Below are 6,446 nucleotides of genomic sequence, written 5' to 3' on the forward strand. Positions count from 1 at the left end.
TTATTTTACCAAAATAAAATATGATCATGTCTTGATTTTGAATTATTTAATTAGGACAGTAAGGTCTGACTTTGCTTAGACAAAAGTCCTAACATAAATAATGTACAGTATAGAATATAAAGTCATAGTGCAGTGGAAAAAGAATTAATATCGTGTATGACTCCCATGAGCTTGGACGACTGCATATATACATCTCTGCAATGACTCAAATAACTTATTAATACAGTCATCTGGAATGGCAAAGAAAGAGTTCTTGCAGGACTCCCAGAGTTCATCAGGATTTTTTGGATTCATCTTCAATGCCTCCTCCTTCATCTTACCCCAGACATGCTCAATAATGTTCATATCTTGTGACTGAGCTGGCCAATCCTGGAGCACCTTGACCTTCTTTGCTTTCAGGAACTTTGATGTGGAGGCTGAAGTATGAGAAGAAGTGCTATCCTGCTGAAGAATTTGCCGTCTCCTATGGTTTGTAATGTAATGGGCAGCACAAATGTCTTGATACCTCATGATGTTGCTATCCACTCTGGAGATCTCTGCATACTGAATGTATCCCCAAACCATGATTTTTCCTTCACCAAACTTGACCAATTTCTGTGAGAATCTTGGGTCCATCTGGGTTCCAATAGGTCTTCTGCAGTATTTGTGCTGATTGGGATGCAGTTCAACAGATGATTCATGATGAATCAGAAAAATCTAGAAGTTAAGTTTTATTTGTTGCTCTTACAACTGGGATTGATGTTGTATAATTGAGTTGTATAATTTGAAATTATATAAATTCTCCAAGATTTCTTGTCATTATTGATATTTCTTGATGGTCTAATCCAGTGTTTATCTCACTCTATTCAAATCAGAAGAGGTCAGGATTTTTTAAGAAAATGTGTGCCATTTTGAGTTTTTTGATGGCTGTGGATGCTAAAATAAAAAAAATGTGAATGTGCATGTAAAATGTAAATTACTAAGGAATTTTGAACTCTTATTTAATTGTAAGTAGTCCTTGATAGAGTTGTTATAAAGAGTGGTTCACAAAAATCTACAGCTGACAAACCTCCTTTCATTAAGGGGTCTTTGCTCTTGTATGTTTTACCAGTTGTCTCGCTAATGTTTTTGAAGTGGGCCCACACAGAAAGAGGTTACTGATAGTCCATAGCATTGACAAATAGAGGTGACCAAAACCAAAAAACACATGCATTAACATTAAAAGCACTTTAACAGCCTCATCACTGAGATCCGCAGTGGATTAACAGTTACTGAATAACTTTGGTTTATTAATTTTCAAGCTAGCATTTGAAACTATTGGTAAACACCCAGATATATATTTCAGTCACTTGAGACGCTCCAACTGGTGTTATGCATTTGGAGCTTACTTTTCCACAAGCTGGTCTCAGTTTTTAAGCCCAGACCACAGCATGTGTGATAAAGTGTGCTAAGCTTTTCAAGCCTTCGCTGAACCTTTTAAGATCATGCAACAGGATGTCATAAATGGCCTACTTGTAGATCTTCAAAGGCGGCTGTGGTGAAAGGACATTTTTGAGAAGCCGGCGTGTCTGAAAGGTTCAAACTTTGTGCTTGACATTGAGACAAAACCACAGATTGCGCTCTGTGATAAAGTTTTTTATTTCATTTTTTTACGATTTATGGTTTAATGGATGTATTGTGGTCGGGTATCGTTTTTATTATATGAATACTCAGGCATACTTTCTTTTCTTTTTTTTGAAAGAAAACATTACATATTTTTCTTTCCTCTTTTCTTTTTCTCCCAAAGATTCCCTGGCCAGATGAAACAGTATCTGAGAAGACTAAAATCACCCAGAAAGACATAAAAGTTGGTGCAGAAGATTGTAATGACAGAAATCCTTGTGTTAACTTCTCAAGGTAAAGTGTTGAGGATTTCATCTTTTTAACAAGGTATGTGGAAGAGGGTCAACCGGCAGTGAAAACCCTCTTTCAATGGCGATGGTTTACATTGGCTGGACTGTTTGTTATTCATGTGTGGCTGAAGAAAAGACAGAACAAATACGTACCCTGCTTCTTCATCTCTCTTTCTTGTTATTTTTTTTTTCCTCTGCCTTTTGTTTTCTGAGGGGAGATTTCACCCTTGGAGTTTTCTGGAATTCCTGAGTCAATATGTCAGTTTGAGTTTTGAAACAAAAGACACATTGAGAGGCTATTGGGCATGTAGAGCATTGTATTGTGCATTGAGCATTGTAAGTTTGCTGTGGCGATGTTTTAGTTAGTTTTCATGCATGTTTTATTATTATGCCAGTAGGTGGCGACTAATGGCTTTCTTTATAAATAATGCACTGGCTTGTTCCTTTGACTGATTTAGTTCTCACTGATACATTTAGTATTGAAATAAGTGCTCTGTTATTGAGTTGCTGAACCAATTTGTTAAAAAAAATACTGTATCATAAATTTGATTTATTGTTTTTGATTTTGTTATGAAATATATATTTGCTAAGCAAAACAGACAATATGTTCTCCATATTGCATCAAAAAGTAATAAAACACATACTTATATTCATGTAAGACCAATATCACTGCCTTCTTAACTCAGAAACAACCTAAGCTGTAATGTCTGATTTTAGTTGAGTTTGTAACATGGACTTAAATACTTTTTGAACTAAGAAATAAGGTCATTGGGCTTCAGGCCGTTACTCAGCATCAGTACGGCTAGTTGGATTCTCACATCACCTCTTTAGCTTGAAGGTGTAGTGCTAAGGGAAAGGGCTAATTAGCCCTTGAAACAGATTTTTCAGGACCACACTCGAAAGCAACGGGTAAGAAAATCTTTTGTCATTATTACAAAATTTTTACAGCAAACAAGCGTGTTTTAATACATTCATAATCGTGTCTGTGTTTTATCGCCATGCTTTTTAAACAAAAAGCTAAAATAAAAACTATAAAAATCTATAATCCCTAATAATAAATCCTGTGTAGTAGTCCCCCAACATTTTGTCACTCAATGACACTCGAATACGTTGTCAGAAAAGTCTAGTGGCTGGGAATGACCTTATTACAGTGTCTGAAAAAAATACAACTGAGATTGGGCCTAAATTGGCGAGAGGGGTTTGGATGCAGAGCTGGTGCAGTGCAATCTGTGCTGCATCCAATGCTTTTTAATGGGCTCACCTAACCCCACCCCTAACCCTACCCCTTACAGTGACGTCACTCGCTCTATTGAGTGCATTCTGTCTGACATTGCATCGCTGACTGATGCAATCTCAGCTTGCATTATAAAGGCTGCATCCAGATACTGTTGAAATTGGCCTGTTTTCTCATGGAGAATAGGCCATTGGCTAAAGAGAGAGCTCTAATTGGTTTATTCAGCAACAAACTAGAGTGCGAGAACAAAGCCTGATGTGACATACCCAAGTAAACAATTTAAGTCAAGAAGGAAAACACATAAGCTACCTGTAATTTATATATCACATATCTGCAAACAATATGGATTATTAGATTATTGAACATATTCACACGAACAAATCCCTTAATAGTGAGTTACTGTGATAATGGTACTAAATTTTGCTTTGCTTATGGTTGTGTGTGCGTGCACGTCAGAAGTTCTGGTTTCCCTTTGTGGAATGAGAAAACAGATTAATGCCTCCTGCACATGCTGAAAGACACATTGTCTCATGCAGGCACAGAACATGTGCTCTCTTGTTAGTCGGCTACTGTCCATTTGGTGTGTTCATGTGCAGCTTTTTGCTCCAGATGTGATCAGGCGAGCTGACAACAGTTGGTGCTATATATTGACTTGGTGTCTTGGCCCTTACATTCAATTTAATTAAATTCATCTTTATTTCTATAGCGCTTTTACAATGTAGATTGTGTCAAAACAGCTTAACATAGAAGTTCAACTAATTTGAAATTGTGTCAGTCCAGTTTTCAGAGTTGAAGTTCAGTTTAGTTCAGATCAGTGTAATATATAATGTCACTGAGCTCCACAAGTCCTAAACCAAGGTACAAATTCACCAATTGACGAAAGTGAAGGGGAAAAAAAGAACTAGAAAAAACCTGGCTCAGTTGGGTATTACCAGTTCTCCTCTGGCCAAACTTCTTGTGCAGAGCTACAGTCTAGTTACATGTTGGTTATGCTTCAGTATTTTGTGAGCCATCTTTGGCCAATAATAACCCTGATAGAGTTTTGGAGTTCCTTTCTACAGTGAGTATGGCTACGAAAAAGAGGTACATATCCAACAAACAAGCAAGCAAGCATTTGCTGTTCAGACAGTATAGTTGTCATCTGACCATTGTGTTGGTTAATTATCGTCCTCTAGAAGATTTTTTTATTATTTTTTTACGCAACTTGTAAAGCTTTTTAGAATGCTTTTAAGATGCTTTTATGTCCTCGGCTTATGAATTCAAATCGGCTCTTCAAAGAAAGAAAAAATTAAAAATGGTTGCCAGTTGATTACACACAACAACCTTCTGCTACTGTATTATTTGATGGTTTGCTACATGCCAATTGACTTTTAAATAACAACTTTTCAGACGCTTGAGCCACAACCTACTTCTCATATCTTTACACGCTGTAAACTCAAAGTCTTTTCCACCATTTTGTTTTCGGTTTATTCTTTATCCTCCGCTCTGATGAAAAGGAGCTCTTTTACATCTCTGTCAGACCAATTGTTTCCACTATTGGGAGACATTTTTAATTAGCCTAAAACAAATGGTGCTGGCCTACATGTTTTGGCTTCTAAGCTGACAGACAAGCTTTTTAGTGTCATGATAACAATGCTGCACATGGGCGGCACTAATTTCTATTTCATTTACACCAAATCAAAGCAACATCAGAATCCCATTTTTTTGCCTGGACCTGAGGTTGGTCAGACCTGACATATTTACACAGAACATTAAGCAGACACACAGACACATTAGAATTACCTAGCATAAATGTGTGTCATTTTAATTTTTCTCTGTTAACTGTGTGTTGACGTTTGAAGTCAATTACTACAAAGACTCATTTAATGAATAAATGTTTTGTTTCAAACACCCAGATCAGCAGTAAAATAAAAGTGACTGCTCAATAGAGTATTTTTACAGCCTAAATAATTCATTAATGAATGAATTAAATGTTATTATGTGAATGAATTAATGAATAAATGAAATACAGGTGCGGCACAGTGGCTCAGTGGTTAGCAATGTTGCCGGTTCGAGTCTCGGCTGGGCCAGTTGGCTTTTCTGTGTGGAGTTTTCATGTTTTCTCTGTGATCGTGTGGGTATAGGGCAGGCACGTGCTGAGAGGGCAGCTTTGGGTGTTAGAGCACCTGCTTTTTTTTCTCTTGGGTAAAAAAAGTGTCCCCTTAAAATCAATAAAACTGTCCCCCGCTCTTCACTTCAAGATCGTCCCAATATCAAACAGCCCCCCCCCCCCCCCCCCCCCCCTTCCCCACTGCTGTTTACTTGTTGGTCCAACCTCCCATCCTATGATCGCTCTTGATTATGCAATAACTACTCTCTTCAGCTCTTGATCATATCCCTATCATATCCCTATCACTCTGCTCTTCAATTCACGATCATTCACCCAAACCCCCCCAGCCCACTTGTTGATACACCCATAACCCATATACACCCATAAGAATAAATGAAAAAATAAACAAATTAATAAAAAAACAAAGCAATTTTATCTGCCTTTTTTACTAAAAATATTTTCTTTGACTCAATTTAAATTACAATTGTGATACTTTACAATGTCAAAATACACACAAAAGCCAACAGTGGAAAACACGAGGACAAAAATTAATCACTGTTTAATAATTATTATGCAGAAAAATTGTAATTTTTCCTCAATCTTTTTGTCCTCGTAAATTTCGAGCAAACCCCCCACCCCCCCCCATCCCCCAATGTCATATAAAACATGATCGCTCTTCATTACATGATCATAACCCCCCACCACTCTCTTCAGCTCTTGATCGTCTTCCATATACAAACCACCCCTGCTCTTCAATTCATGATCGTTCACCCAAACCCCTCCACAACCCCTCCTCTTTACTTGTCAATCCACTAATAATCAATTCACCCTGCCTCCCCTCCACTTTGCAACCATCCCAAACAAACCATACACCACCCACTCTTCACTTCCAGCACCTGCCTCTCGAAAGGTCTCTGCATGACCCTGGGTATAGGTGATATAGGGGGTATAGGGGAATTGGATGAACTGAATTGACCATAGTGTGTGAGTGTAAATGTGATAGTGTATGGGTGTTTCCCAGTACAGGGTTGCAGCTGGAAGGGAATCTGCTGTGTGAGACATATGCCGGAATAGTTGGTGGTTCAATCCGTTGTGTCGACCCCTGATAAATAAGTGTATGAGTGTAAATGTGATAGTGTATGAGTGTTTCCCAGTACAGGGTTGCGGCTGGAAGGGAATCTGCTGTGTGAAACATATTCCGGAATAGTTGGTGGTTCAATCCGCTGTGTCGACCCCTAATAAATAAGGGACT

This window comes from Danio aesculapii, chromosome 1 (genome assembly GCF_903798145.1).
Source record: "Danio aesculapii chromosome 1, fDanAes4.1, whole genome shotgun sequence".
NCBI classification, from domain to species: Eukaryota; Metazoa; Chordata; class Actinopteri; order Cypriniformes; family Danionidae; genus Danio; species Danio aesculapii.